This window comes from Chiloscyllium punctatum, chromosome 23, assembly GCF_047496795.1.
Source record: "Chiloscyllium punctatum isolate Juve2018m chromosome 23, sChiPun1.3, whole genome shotgun sequence".
Lineage (NCBI taxonomy): Eukaryota > Metazoa > Chordata > Chondrichthyes > Orectolobiformes > Hemiscylliidae > Chiloscyllium > Chiloscyllium punctatum.
In genome coordinates this window covers 76,204,128-76,220,507 of record NC_092761.1, presented here as the reverse complement: position 1 = coordinate 76,220,507, position 16,380 = coordinate 76,204,128, and the positions used below count along the sequence as shown (strand labels likewise).

General features: G+C 38.4%; 1 non-coding gene across 1 annotated transcript; it reads left to right on the top strand.

Moving 5' to 3' along the window:
• The first annotated feature begins 15,473 nt into the window (after window positions 1-15,473).
• trnae-cuc (transfer RNA glutamic acid (anticodon CUC)) lies at window positions 15,474-15,545 on the top strand. Its single transcript has one exon. It is a non-coding gene; the product is annotated as a tRNA-Glu (tRNA).
• Window positions 15,546-16,380: the final 835 nt, after the last annotated feature.

Here is a 16,380-nt window from a genome sequence, read left to right as displayed (position 1 = left end):
TACTTTGATTTTTCTTCATCTCTTTACTGAGGACATAGCACAGCTCTGTCACAGATTTTGTACTCTTAGCACTAACTCATATGTACTGTTCCTCATCCATTCTCAGATAGTTATTTCTACGGTAGTAGACTGTAACCACTGTATAGCATTGGAAACTCACAGTATGCCTATATCTCACCTCCACGTCACAACAATGCTTTCCTGCACATGCTGAGTCTACTTCAACTCAGAATCCACTGCCTATTGTGAAGAAAGTAACACATGTTCATTACATTCTGCAGTGAGTCACCTGTCAGCACGTACAAGTAGTCAAGAGCCACTGCTGAAACAAGTTTTATATGAGGGTTATGAACTTGCTACATTGAAAGTTTGAAAATGTTCCCCTTTAAAGACCAATTAGGTTGCATTAAAGAGATAAACAAAGTTAACAAATACTTTTAATGCTATAATGCTGACAAGCCACTTCCTCTTGCTAGTAATTTGGCGATAGGTGATGACAACAGGTTAAATGTTCTAAATTTCTGAAGAAACTGCAGGCTAATTTGAGAATAGCATAGATATTCATAATAATATCAACACTCATTTTCAGGATGCATATACTTTATTTACATGTGAAATTGCACCATTAAAATGTACATTTTTCTGTAATATAAATTTATGAACTTATTTTGAATAATATTATATCTTTTATAAATATATTACTCCGGTTACAAATATCTTGTTTATAGTTAGCATGTTTTAATACATAATTTTTAGTTTTAGGAGTTAAAATTTAACAGGAAAATGGGGTGAGTAATTGTTTGATGGAATGGAACTGAAGTATTGCTGAAAGAAATAGATATTTGTGAAATGTTTTGCCTTGTCCTCATCAGGACAACTCACAAGAATATAAACTCAAAAGAAAACCAGCGTTATGTTATATGATAGGAGAGACTAGTAAGCAAGTGGACTCTGATTTGTAGTGGCATTGTCATGGAGAATGCATCAACTAATAATGATTGACTGCAACTAATTACACTGACATCCAATTTAGGATTGTCGATCAGGCTTGCAGAGTGGTGCACTTGCATGCACAAGAATACACTGTGTTAATATAAATGACCCAGTTCATTGTAGACAGAAAGAAAAATGGAATGCACTCTGCCTGTGTTATGACCAGGAATTATAATCCTGGAATGCAATAGACATATCAAAATTTAGTTCCGATGAGTTTTTTTTAAAGAGGACTGACACAGTCAAAATTACTTCAGATCTAAATTACATGGCTGTCTGGAGAGCAAGAGAGACTGGAATGCCAAAGTTCTTAATGTATCTAGGTGGTTTCAAAAGGATAGACTTAAAGGTATTGGGGGAATGCTCTTCAGCGTAGTCTCAAAGAGCTGAATGGTTCTTTCCACACTTTAGGGATTTTATGGTTCTATGATTAAACTGCAAAGCCAAGAAACACAAATTAACTTTTCAACTGTCAATGTTTCACTACCCACTTTCATGAGTGACCCATAGAGACTGATCCATGAAACTTTCAACTTATTTCCTTTGTTGAACTAACTTCCCATGTTGAACCTGTATACGTGTTGCATCACTATTTCTTCTTGCGTTTAGTAACTAATAAATTCACTCTTTTATTAACTCAAGAAAGCATATTTAAATCCGCTGATTTCAAAATATAATTTTTTTTTGGGAGAAAGTAAAGAGATAATTTTAAAATTAACCCTGTTGTGACCAATCAACCAAGCAGGCATGTAAATTAAGATGGGGAGTCAATTCTTCAATCCTCACCCAGGTTTTTGGTGCAAGCTATAACTGGGGGCATGAGCTGAAACTTTGGACTCGAGCCTACTGAGGTTTTATAAAAGTTATTGAACTTTGGGAAGGAATGCCCCTCAGTTAAATCATGTCATTCATATTTGGAGTAACTATTCCAGGACATGGCAAACGTCCTTTGACACTATTAATAAATGGTGGATGTAGCATTATTATGTAAATCCTTGAAACATTAAGTAAACCAATGAAGTCATTTCCTTTATTTAACCACTCTTTTGACCAAATGAAGCAGTCCCATTAAATATCTTCAGGTTAATTTTAATTCAAAAACGTTTGTTTTTCTGGTGAATGTCTATCCATCAATTGCTTTCAAAATATAGCTATGGGACTGTATTATTGTAATTTATGGAAAGATCAGTAAACTGGGTAGTCTGATGTATGTCATCTTCAGCTGAACAGGCCCAGGACTGCAGAATCAGTTTGTTTGATTACCATTCTATTATCTTCATGTTTGTTTCTTTGGAATTCAGTAATATAAATAAAGTCCCAGAGGTTTTGAAGAAAACATGTCACTTGGAATGCCAGAATTTGAGCAGAGATTGCAACCTCTCCTGAATTTTGGGAATGGGGAGTCTTGACAAAGCTTTTCACTGCGTCTCAGTACACATGACGATAAATTCAATCCAATTCAATTCAATTTAATTCTTGTCACATTAGTCCATTAGTATTTTTGTGCTTGCATTAATGACTCCATGTTTGAGAAAGTTATATTATGATGACAGATCTAGATGAAAAAGCAAGTCAGGAGTTATTGTAAAGGAGTTAGGAAGGCAGACAGAAAAATAGAGGTCAGGCCACAATCAGATCAGCCCTGATCTTGGTGAATAACTGGGGCTGAATGGTGTAGTTCTAATTTGATCTGTTAGGATCTTATGACAGATTGCAGAAACAGAATTTCAGTCTATAAAAAAAGCAGTGATCTGCTCAAAACAATTAGTAAGGTAGATACAGATAAATAATGCGCTCTGATGGGAGAGATCAAGAATTGGCTTAAAATTAGGGCTAAAGAATTTTGAATTGAAATCAGCATACATTCTTTTCACACAAGAAATTCTCTCACAGGACGGTGTTTGGTGATTTTGTGATGAAAGATGTACAATATCCTTTTCAGAAGGTGAGTTTTATCACAGAAGCAGATTAATGTGGTTCATTTCCATGATGGTTTTGTTCAAAATAAAATCAGGTTCAAAGTCCTTGTGAACCAGTGATCATTTCTAGCACTGCACAGAAAACAAAGTTAAAAATCACATAACACCAGGTTAGCACTACCACCTGATGAAGGAGCGTCGCTTCGAAAGCTAGTGTGCTTCCAATTAAACCTGTTGGACTATAACCCGGTGTTGTGTGATTTTTAACTTTGTACATCCCAGTCCAACACTGGCATCTCCAAATCATAGAAAACAAGTAACTGTAGACCCCTGTGGTATGTTAATGGAAAATTCTTACTTACTCGGGTTGTTTATAGGGTTGTTTGGGTAAACACTGAAGGCCATTGGCTTATTTTCAGTTCAGAATAATCAAGGTTTTATTTTAGTTGAGAAAATTCAGAGTTTCAACCTTTTTAGGAAGTATAGAGGAATTCTGACCAGCATCAGAAGCAAGTTTACTTTGTTTCCTTAAAGGAGTTCAGGATAATTCAGGAAACAGACTGTACCTCAATAGAATTGTTAAGTTTATGTAAGTCCCAAACCAGGAGAATATGTTTCAAAATCTGCAGGTTATTAGAAGCTGAGAAAGTTTAAACTCTTAGGTTTGTGTATTTATGTAAGAACACTTCACTGTTCAGAGGAAAGAAACTTGAGAAATAATTTAAGTAGCACTTAGTATTTGATCTTGTAGGATAATTTATTTGGCCTTGAACCTCAGTAATTTCATAATGTTGAAAAATAATTTGTGTGTTTTGAGATTTTTTGAATCTGTCTTCCATATCTAGATAGCTTGTTTATATTTTGTATTTTGTATAATAAATTTCTGACCTGTAGATAAAGAAACTCTGCAACATTGTGTGTATATATTTCAGTGATTGACTGCCACACCAGTTAGAATTGTGAAAGCTGATTTCTGAATCCAGATTTCATTCCGGGATCAGATTTGTCCAAAAGTATCATCAGCTAAGATCACAATAGTTTCAAGGTTGTGATTGATTTGAATTTTTTCATGTTAAAATATCAAGAGATAAAGGTCTAAGGCTGACAATCGAAGAGGAAGTACAGGGCAGCGTTGACCAAGTTGAATGACTGAGTAGGTTAAAGGAACTGAATGCTTTATCCCTGTTTCTGTTGGAGGTGGCATTAGATTGGCTGGTAACTAAGCTACAGTAATGCAATGGCAGGATGAAAATAACAATAAACAGATAAACAAATTCTCTTGTTCAACAAATAAGTTCATAAGTAAAAGCAATTGATCATTGATGCTGGAAATCTGAAGCAAAAACAGCATTTGCTGGGGAAATCCAGCAGGTCATAGATCATAGAGTCATAGAGATGTACAGCACAGAAACATATCCTTCGGTCCAACTCATCCATGCCGACCAGATAGCCCAATCCAATTTAGTCCTACCTGCCAGCACCCAGCCCATATCCCTCTAAACCCTTCCTATTCATATACCCATCCAGATGCCTTTTAAATGTCTGGCAGCATCTGTGGAAAGAAAGCAGTTAATGCTTTAGATTCCATGATCCATCTTCAGAACAAAAACAAATCAAAACTGAGATCTGGAGAGGGGTCACAGACTTTCTCCAGCAATTTCTGTTTTTGTTCCACTTGATTGTTTCAATGGATATAAAATCGATGGCTAATGATGCTTGAAGAACAAAAAGTCAAATGTGGGATATTGTATAATCTTGAGAAACATAATCCAGTCTAATGACAACAAAAGTTCAGAATATTCTGCAGAGCTAACTTAATTTTCACAGAAAAATCAGAGTTACAAGCCAAAGGAACATTCCCATGCATTCCAGTACAACTACAAACATGGTGGAAAATTCCTTCTTTCCTGTGGATTCCATAAAATTAACTCCTAGGGTGAGTTTCAAAGCCACATAGGGGGTTTGGTGTTGCAAGTATAGTATACCTACCTCATGGAGAGCTGTTAAACATCAATCCAATGCATAGTCCTTTTGACATCCATGTCCACAGGTCAAAGACGATGGGAGCGGTCAAAAATGCATTTCAGCACTATCAGAAACTCAATAGCTCTCTGGGGGGCTATAAAAGTTTTTTCCAAGCTTTGATAAGAATAATGTAGATTTAATACAAGTTTGCTCTGTCTGCTTTATGGAAGTTTTCAATGATTCTGCATGATATCAAAGTGCATATATAGCCAAAACTAATTCTGACAGCAGCATAAAAAAAATCATCCATAGCAGTTCCTGTCAGAGTTAGCACAACTTTGGGCCTCCAATCTCAAATGTATTTCAAGTTGTAACAAAATGTGATCTTGGCCCTTCGGTTTAATTAATTACGTGTGGATGCAGTGAATTACTTAAATACATCATTTTATACCAACAGAACTCTCAAAGATTTCATTTATCTTTCACAAATTAAGGGTTTGCATGAAAATTTGGAATTATGCTCAAAATGGTCACATAAAATGAATGGGGCAAAAAGACTTACAAAAGTTTCTGGCAATGGAATGAAAAATATTTTTTGCTGTTCATCATTGTTGCATGTACAACAATTCTAGTACTTTTGTGCATCTGCGTCATTCTAACAGTGTAATCAATGTAATCTAACCTGCATTAGACTCAACAATCTTTTTGGAGGCAGCCATTGGTCACAATATTATTCTATGATCAAAGTTTAAGTTGCATTGGAGTTTTAGTCAGGAATAAGCAAATGATTTCCAACAAGACATTTGTATTAACAGATTTTGTCAGCAAAAAGCTTGACTTCAAAAACATTTTCAACTTCCATCACATTTTAATTGGCCATTCAGTGGAGACATTTTGATAGCAAATCTCATGTCTGGATTTTAAGTGGCTTAAAGCCTGAAAATATACAGTGCTTTAGTATGCACTAACTATTTAAATGATACAAAATCAGCTATTGATCTTTGAACTCTATTAACCACTTTAACTACTGGGAATTTCATGAACAGAAAGAGTCTAAATAGATACAAAACACTGAATTAAACTGACCTCTGGTATCACCTGACCAACAGAGGTTTGCCAAACTTCATGAAACTAATGTGGATTAGACCAAAGATATTGTGAGCTAAAAGTAATATTTTCCCTTAAGACAATGAAACTAGTCAGCGGTGATATCATGGGATGAATGAAAAAGGACTAACCTCCTGGTTAATTTACATTGTGGGCGGCACAGTGGCACAGTGGTTAGCACTGCTGCCTCACAGCACCAGAGACTCTGGTTCAATTCCCTCCTCAGGCGACTGACTGTGTGGAGTTTGCACATTCTTCCCGTGTCTGCGTGAGTTTCCTCCGGGTGCTCTGGTTTCCTCCCACAGTCCAAAAATGTGCAGGTTAGATGAATTGACATAGTGTTAGGGGTAGGGGAATGGGTCCGGGTGGGTTGCGCTTCGGCGGGTCGGTGTGGACTTATTGGGCCGAAGGGCCTGTTTCCACACTGTAAATAATCTAATCTAATCGTTATGAGAATCTTCAGATGTTGGAGATCATATCTCATCTGCAATTATCATACCAGAAAGATATCTCACCAGGCAGGACATATACAAGCAAGCTGCAGCATAGGGTACCAATCAAATAATGCATTCCGTCAATCTGTAAAGAACATTTTTTTTAAAAAATGGAGTGAAATGGGATAGGATCGTTTTAGAAATCAAACATTGTGAAAAGCACCGCTGCATTTTTTAAAAAGAAAGTTACCTGATAATCATTGCAAGTGTTGTTGATGCAGTGGGGAAATTATTACAAATGAATTTGGAATTGAACGTCCGTATGAAAGGAGATTCAGCTGGCAACAATCGACGATTGCTCTGTAGAGTGGCAACCAGTTGTTGACGACAAAGCCCTTCTGTATGCAAAAGCTACATAATTGACTCCAAGGTAGCTTAATGGCTTTTAGTTATGTAGCCCATTAGATCTACAAAAAGGAAAGAAAACATTCTTGCCCTTACATTTAAAAATCAGCTCAATGAGTTTTGAGAAGATTTGTAGCTCAGGTTGAGGTTTTGGATGTAGGTTTGCTCGCTGAGCTGGAAGGTTCATTTCCAGACATTTCATCACCCTTCTAGGTAACATCATCAGTGGGTCTCAGGTGAAGCACTGCTGAAAATTCTTGCTTTCTATTTATATGTTTGGGTTTCTTTGTGTTGGTGATGTCATTTCCTGTGATGATGTTATTTCACCACCGGAAATGATATCACCTACCCAAAGAAACCCAAACATATAAATAGAAAGCAGGAATTTACAGCAGTGCTTTGCCTGAGGCCCACTGAAGATGTTATTGAGTAGGGTGATGAAACGTCTGGAAATGAACCTTCCACTTAGCGAGCAACTATATATCCAAACAAATTCAATTCTGAAGGAAACCATTATTTCCTTTATTACTCTCTAAACTGCAATTTTCTTTTCCAAATACCTTTATAAGTATGAACCAATCACACTGTGTATCCTCCAAATGAGTGGAAGTATCTGGAGAAAGATGATCAAGGAGCAGCAAGTCCTGAAAAAGACAAAGGATCAACTAAATGAATCATATGGACTAGGATATTTGTTCTGACTTTGTAGTCTTTCCCTCCACCCATGAGCGCCATGTTACTTTCATATTTGTCTGTGCCTATATGCATGTTTAGTGGGAGCTTTATGCAGCGGTTACAGTTTTAACTAGTAGAGTTTTAGGTCAACACCTCAAAAACAAAGATGTGCAGGGTAGGTGAACTGTCCATGCTAAATTGCCCATAGTGTTCAGGAATGTGTAGGCGAGGTGCATTGTTCAGGGGAAATGTAAAGGAATATGGTAGGGGAATGGGTCTGACTGGGATACTTTTTGAAGGATCATGTGGACCTGTTGGGCCTAATGGCCTGTTTCCACACTGTAGGGATTCTAAGAATTATTTACTTGTAGCATAAATCTATTCTTTGGTAATAAATAATAAATCTTGTTAAGTAATGGTTCGAAATGATATTTGAATTAGAGAAGTTTACATAATTTTTGAACAATTTTAATGATTGTGACAACTACAGGAATAGCAGGTCTTGATTTCCAGCATATGACATTCCAGTGCAATGTAGCAAATCCTTTTGGCTACTTGCTATGGACCACCAAACTGAGTTTTCAGTGGCTCACATTGAGTATAAAAGTAGTAACATTATCACAGCGCCCCAGACTGAAATGTATGAGTCCTAGCCTGCTTGTCTGCCCATTATATCATGGCATCTTTGAAGTTTTACGGGTATTTCTAAGGTACATCAGAGACTCTATGAGTCCCCCTGGAACTTGGATAACAGATTATAGCAGTTTTCCATGATCACTTTCTTGAGAAGTTGATGGTGTTATCCTAAAGCCCCTTGTGATAGTGGGTACAAGATGAAAACGTTAGTTGTGATATATCCTGACCATTCATAAATTGCTGAAACATCTTGGTCATTAAATTGGTACCTTGATCTGACTGGATCTCAGCCTGAAATCTATACTCAGGAGAAGAACTTGATTAACCTTTCTACCACCACCATAGCAGAAACATTCTTCAGTAAAATGCCTTCTTTAATCAAAAACTAATCACTGGATTATTACCCGAAGCAAACTTACTCAAAGAAAATGTTTTGGCCATGTAATAGTTAAACTTGGGTAAAAAAGGATAATTCATAGAGTGACCCAAAGTTTATCCTGATTCTGAAGCCATTCTGAAAATACAAGCAGCTGGCACTTAGAGTCTTTTTGGAGCTGATGCAGTTTGCTGAATTCCATTTGCTTCAGACTGTGGGGTGAATTCCAATGAATGCTATATTAGAATTCTTTAAGTGTAGAAAAGATGCCTTCTGATTCCATCCAGGATCCCTCTTAATTGTAGCTATAACATTATTGGTTTTACATGCAGCTCCTTGTCCTGAAAGTCAAATGATAATTGAACTATTCACTACTTCAAATGGTCGAAATAGTCAATTAACCAATCATGGTCTTAGTTTAACATATCACACCTTAATGAAACCTAAAATCTTAAAGAACTCTAAACTGTATATTAATTTATCTTCTTTTTTACTGAACACTATCCCCTTTAAAGTTTGTTTGTGTGTGTGTGTCTGTGTCAGTGTGTGTGTCTGTGTCGCTGTCCAAGTGACTCCATGAAGGCCATAATTTTGACATTACCTCTTTAATTTTCTTTTGTAAGTAATAAAGTTGCTCTTTATTTCACTCAAGAACCTTATGATTGGCTCCTTAGTTTTTACAATAAAATTGATAACTACATTTTAATTGGTGACAGGGAACCTTATGGTATAACGAACTTGAACATTTATTGCGATTAAATGAGAAGGTTGGAAAGATGGGACCCAGTTCATCCCTTCTCACCTGACTGTAAAACATAACTTTGACCTATCATATCAAGGACTTTTATAGGTACTAGTTTATGCCGTAAGACAATTCTGCTGAAAAGACAGGACATTCAATGTATTTTCAGTGAATTGACAAACTATATAAATTGACTTTTGATTGTTAGCTAATCACTAGAAGTCCCCTCATAATTTTTTCTTCTTCCTACAATTTTACTTTCTTCCAAAAAAGATTTTTTCAGATGTATAGATTAAAACCTTCAACATATCTAGAAATGATATCACTTATTTACAGCATTATTTCCATTGCTAATGTGCTATTCCCTCCTACAATTCGTGATAACTATACTCATCTCAAACTTAAGCCTGACCTTTCATTAAAATGTGTGGTCTCCGAAATCTGCTGCTGATTATATATGTCTCATTAATGTTTCATTTGCAGGAGTTGTTGGGTTTGGCTGCTTTGCTGGACTAATCATCCAGAGGAAAGGACTAAAATGATCCAGAGTTAAATTTTTAATTCCAGCTGAACTCCGTTCTGAGGAAGGGTCCATAAGACATAGGAGCAGAAGTAAGGCCATTTGGCCCATCGAGTCCACTCCGCCAAACATGAAACATTAACTCTGATTTCACTTTACTGGTGCTGCCAGACCTTCTGAGCTTTACCGGCAACTTCTGTTTTTGTTTCTGATTTACAGCATCTGCAGATCTTCTGGTTTTTATTTAGTCTAAAGGCTTGCCTGGTTTAGCTGGTAGAGGAGAACCACTAGTGAGCCTTAATCAAGTTGCACTTGATTTCAATCATGCAAGACAAGACACTGATTAGATCTCTAGATGTAGTATTGCGTATAGTTATGGATACCACACTGTAGGAAAGACGTGAATGCATTGATAAGTACGTAGAAGCGATTTACAGGAATGGTTCCAGAAATGAGAACCTTCAGTTATGAGGAATTGTTGAAGTTGCTGGGACTTCTGTCCTTTTGTGAGAGGAGATTCAAGGAAGGGTTTTTTAAAAATCGTGAGCAGGCTGGATGGAGTAGTTAGGAAAAAGCTGATTTCGCTGATTAAAAGAAAAATCAAGACTGCTTAGGTGGAAAGTGATTTGTAGATGGAGGATGGGTGAATTGAGGAAACATTTTCTCACAGCAAATAGTCAGGGTGTGGAATACATTGGAAATGTGATGGAGACAGCTTTCATTGAAGCATTAACGAGGGCACTGTATGATTGGGAGAAATGGTACTCCATGATAAAGGGGTAAAGGCAGGAGATTGGCACCTGGGAAATAATATGGACTGAATGGTTTCCTGGTCTGTAACATTTTTTTTAAAAAATCATTAAACTACAAGATGCATTAGACAGTGTTACTGATGCTATTAGTACACCTGTGCCTATAGGCCTTCATTTAGGAGCTGGTAGAGTGAAATGCCGGAAATTCACAACAGGTCTGGCAGCCTCTGTGGAGAGAGAAACATGTCCTTATCTCATTACCTGATTGGTGGTAGTGCTTAATGCAAACTCCAATGTTAACCTTTTCAGAACCATTGTTTTAAGCTTGCTTTCTTTAGTTTTGTATGGTTACTGTGCATCAAGCTTCACCTGGCTTCTATTGAATATTCAATTGTTAGAGAAGAAAAGCTGAGCAATCTTAAAATAATGGAAGGATGTTGTGAAACTTGAAAGGGTTCAGAAAAGATTTACAAGAATGTTGCCAGGGTTAGCAGAGTTTGAGCTACAGGGAGAGACTGAAATAGCCTGGGGCTGTTTTCCCTGGAGCGTCGGACACTGAAGTGTGAGCTTATAATGGTTTATAAAATCATGAAGGGCATGGATAGGGTAATTGTTGTGGTTCTGTTCGCCGAGCTGGGAATTTGTCTTGCAAACGTTTCGTCCCCTGTCTAGGTGACATCCTCAGTGCTTGGGAGCCTCCTGTGAAGTGCTTCTGTGCTGTTTTCTCCGGTATTTATAGTGGCCTGTCTCTGCCACTTCCGGTTGTCAGTTCGAGCTGTCCACTGTAGTGGCCGGTATATTGGGTCCAGGTCGATGTGTTTGTTGATAGAGTCTGTGGATGAGTGCCATGCCTCTAGGAATTCCCTGGCTGTTCTCTGTTTGGCTTGTCCTATAATGGTAGTGTTGTCCCAGTCGAATTCATGTTGCTTGTCGTCTGTGTGTGTGGCTACTAAGGATAGCTGGTCGTGTTGTTTCGTGGCTAGTTGGTGTTCGTGTATACGGATCGTTAATTGTCTTCCTGTTTGTCCAAAGTAGTGTTTTCTGCAGGTTAAAACAAACAGTCTTACCACAACTTCAACCCAAACTCTGGGTCAGATACGTGGATGACACCTTTGTAATAATTAAAAACACAGAAATAGAGAACACACACCGGATCATCAACGCCACACTCACAGGAATCCGATTCACTAGAGAGGAAGAAAAGGATAACCAACTCCCATTCCTAGACATGATGGTACAGAGAACACCGAATGGAGAATTCACCACAAAGGTTTACAGGAAAGCCACACACACAGACCAAGTCCTAAACTATGAAAGCAACCATCCCAACACACACAAATGAAGTTGCATCAGGACACTATTCAAAAGGGCCACAACACACTGCAGCACACCAGAACTACAAAAAGAGGAAGAGGAACACCTATACAAGGTATTCGCCAAAAACGGATACCCTTGCAATTTCATCAACAGATGCCTAAGGGAGAGACAACGGAACAAGGACATGCCGCAACCCAAAGGACTAGCCACACTACCATACATCAGGAGCATTTCTGAACTGACAGCCAGACTACTGTGACCACTAGGACTCATAACAGCACACAAACCAACAGCCACCCTCAGACAACAACTCACCAGAACAAAGGGCCCGATACCCAACATGAGCAAAACTAATGTAGTGTACAAAATCCCATGCAAGTACTGCAGAAAACACTACTTCGGACAAACAGGAAGACAGTTAACGATCCGTATACACGAACACCAACTAGCCACGAAACGACACGACCAGCTATCCTTAGTAGCCACACACACAGACGACAAGCAACACGAATTCGACTGGGACAACACTACCATTATAGGGCAAGCCAAACAGAGAACAGCCAGGGAATTCCTAGAGGCATGGCACTCATCCACAGACTCTATCAACAAACACATCGACCTGGACCCAATATACCGGCCACTACAGTGGACAGCTCGAACTGGCAACCGGAAGTGGCAGAGACAGGCCACTATAAATACCGGAGAAAACAGCACAGAAGCGCTTCACAGGAGGCTCCCAAGCACTGAGGATGTCACCTAGACAGGGGACGAAACCTTTGCAAGACAAATTCCCAGCTTGGCGAACAGAACCACAACAATGAGCACCCGAGCTACAAATCTTCTCCCAAACTTTGAATAGGGTAATTAGACAGGAAGAAAGTGAGGACTGCAGATTCTGGAGATTAGAGTCGAGAGTGTCGTGCTGGAAAAGCACAGCAGGTCAGGCAGCATTTGAGGAGCAGGAGAATTGATGTTTCAGACAAAAGCCCTTCATCAGGAATTAGACAGTGTCTTTTCCCTGGGATGGGGGAGAGCAGAACCACTGGGCATAGGTTTAGGGTGTGAGGGGGAAAATTTAAAAAGGCCCTAAGGGACAACATTTTCATGCAGAGGGTGGTGCATGTGTAGAAAGACTTTAAAATGCATCTGGATGGGTATATGAATAGGAAGCGTTTCGAGGGATATTAATCAAATGCGGGCAAATGGGACTAGATTAGGTTGGGATATCATCGGTATGGACGGGTTGGACCGAAGGGTCTGTTCTTGTGCTGTACATCTCTCTGACTTTAAATCAGGATAAAAGCAATTTTACATTGTAAATCATTGTAATGCGTGAGTATTTGTTGCTTGAACAGAAAAAAATGAAGTTAGAACATAGATGTTCCATGGTATAACTAAATTATCTCAATCAATTTGGCTCAGTGGAATAATTTGGAAATTACCCAGCTTCGAAAATCTGGAAAATGCTACAAATATCCCAATTCTGTCCTTCCTAACGGTATTGTTTTGTCCATTACAATACTTACAGTTAACTGCTCAAGTGTAATTGCAAAAGATTAACAATAATCATCCATGCCTTAAGATCAAAGTTGAAAGGACTGGAAAAAATCAAAATTAGTTGATCCCATTTAAAATGTAAAAGTATATCTATTGTTGAGGAAGTCCTCAGTAATTGAGTAACCTGAGTTCTAGATGAAAATAAGTTAGCAGGCCAGATGACTCTTTAAATATGTAGGAAATTGTGAGCAAACCAATTGCATTTATATAAGAAGGTAATCAGAAAGCAATTGGTCAGCAAATTGCATTCAACACAACTGGAAAGACTACTAGATTTTAGTTGGATAAGCCTGCTTTGAAATGGTAAGTAGGTCAGGTAGATCAACCTGCAAATTCTCAGCAAGTTCTCAAGAGCTGGAGGTGATTTTGCAGCACTGAGAGCTGTCAACCTACAGATGAAGGTAGTATAAACTCAGTGCAATGGAGAATAAAACCATATGGAGACATGACCACTATCAAACCTAAGCTTGCAAAAATGCTCCATCTGGTGTTACACATCAGAAGAGAATGATCTATCATTATATAATTATAAGTAAAATAGTAAAATTAGAAATTCTGTCTGAATGAGATTAATACCATATGGGCAATCATTAAAATAATCAAAATAACTGAGCATTTTGGACAGATTAATTCTGAATCGTCGCTTACTGCTGTCATGATTTCAATCAGAAACATATTGGATTGCAACTTAGTTTTCATACCAATAGTGTCCAGGGTCTCTGATGTCAAACTGTGGATACCGAAATGCTGAATTAGAAGTCAAAGTTGCATACTTTGATACATATGGTAAAATTTTATTGTAATTGCTGTGGTGTTGTGCATCACAATAAATTAAATGTGATTCAAATACCATCATATGTTTTCAATTTTATACATATTGGATTATTGCTCAATGTCTCCAAAACATAATGTTCTAAATAAATATTGCTTGAATTTTCCTCCCAATATATTTAATTAAAACATTGAGACATTAGCAAGGCTGGTTCTGGTGACGACTTTTCCTTGATTAGTTTCATCCTGAAAGGTGCACAAGCTCCTGAGCAAACTCCTTCCATTGGAAGAAACTAGAATCTTTATTCATGATTGAGTGGTAGTGGTCTTGAAAATTAATATGGCTGAACAGTTCCAACTTGGAAAATGGGTCACAGGCAGGGGTCCTTTTGCCTTTCATACCTCAACTCTAGGCCTAAGCTCAGCCGATGTTGACGGGAACAAGGTTTTGTGTAAATTCCTGCTCACCAAATTTCTGCTGCCCGTATTCTATCTCACACAAAATTCCATTCACCCATCACCCTAGTGCTTGTTGTTTCTACATTGGATCACAGTCTACCAATTTAAAGATGAGGAGAAACTGATACCTAATGCATCTTTCTATTTTAAAATAAGCATTGACATCTGTCAAGGGAAACCAATAATAGGTACAATTTTAACTGCTGAGAGATTATGTAGGGGCAGGAGGAGTATGATTGTAAAACTACAAAACTAGCAGAAACCCCAAGGTAGTCAATAAGACTGATCCCAAAGTTTGAAAATTTAAAATTGAACTTACTGCCGATTGTGCTGTAACATATCAAAAGGTTGAGTAAAAATATCTATTAAGGCACAGTAGTAATGTCCCTATCTCTCGGTCAGGAAAATCTGAAGTCAAGACTCACCCATCCCAGCGATGTGTTATAACAAGTTGATTAAAATAATTTTGAGGATTATTGTGAAAATGCTGAGTCTTCATGTTATTTAAAATAAAGTATATCCTAAATTTACCTCAATAGACTATATATCATGACAGCCATGATGTGGAAATGCCGTTATTGGAATGGGTGGACAAATTCAGAAGTCAATTGACACCAGGTTATAGTTCAACAGGTTTATTTGACATTACACAAGCTTTTGGAGTGCAGTCCCTTTGTCAGGCACAGTGAGACAGCAGGGCACACAGGCACAGAAATTATAGGCAGAGAGATCAAGAGATCACATTACTGGTGTAAGTGGAGTGTCAGATAATACATCTCTACAGGTGACCAAGAGTGTTAGACGGTGAATAAGTGTGTATAAAGTCAATGTCAGTGTTGTATATCTCCCTGGTGGTCTAGTGGTTAGAATTCGGCGCTCTCACTGCCGCGGCCCGGGTTCGATTCCCGGTCAGGGAAGCAATCGTTTGCGCGTCCGTTGGCTGCTAGTTCTTCTTAAATACGCTGTACCGTTATTTATTGATCTTCATAGTTCCTGGGTGCTGCAGTGTGTAGTGGATCGTTGAAATAACATCCTGATGCAGATTTGTTTGTATGTGTAGGGATGTTTGCTTCTGTAGTTCAGTTCTTGGTTCGTGTGTGTTGTTTTGGGTGGCACGGTGGCACAGTGGTTAGCACTGCTGCCTCACAGCGCCGGAGACCCGGGTTCAATTCCCGCCTCAGGCGACTGACTGTGTGGAGTTTGCACGTTCTCCCCGTGTCTGCGTGGGTTTCCTCCGGGTGCTCCGGTTTCCTCCCACAGTCCAAAGATGTGCAGGTCAGGTGAATTGGCCATGCTAAATTGCCCGTAGTGTTAGGTAAGGGGTAGATGTAGATGTAGATGTAGATGTAGGGGTATGGGTGGGTTACGCTTCGGCGGGGCGGTGTGGACTTGTTGGGCCGAAGGGCCTGTTTCCACACTGTAAGTAATCTAATCTAATCTTGTGCTGTTATGACAATCAGACAGAGCAATAGAAATATATAAAAGGTGACATCTCAGGTCAGATACTGAATTATAGGTGTGAGGTTTTGTTCAAAATCTGTCTCAGAGTTTTAAACTGGAATCAAACTGGTTTTATTCCCAAAGCTGGAATTTAAACGATACCACATTGACTGACTGTGACTACCAATGTCTGATTTTTGAACAAAGTAGAATGTATCTGCAAATAAACAAACATCTTGAATGAAATGATTCACCCCATGGATTTACATGTGTATGCATGTGTGAGTGATAGAGAGACAAAGAGAGAGAGTA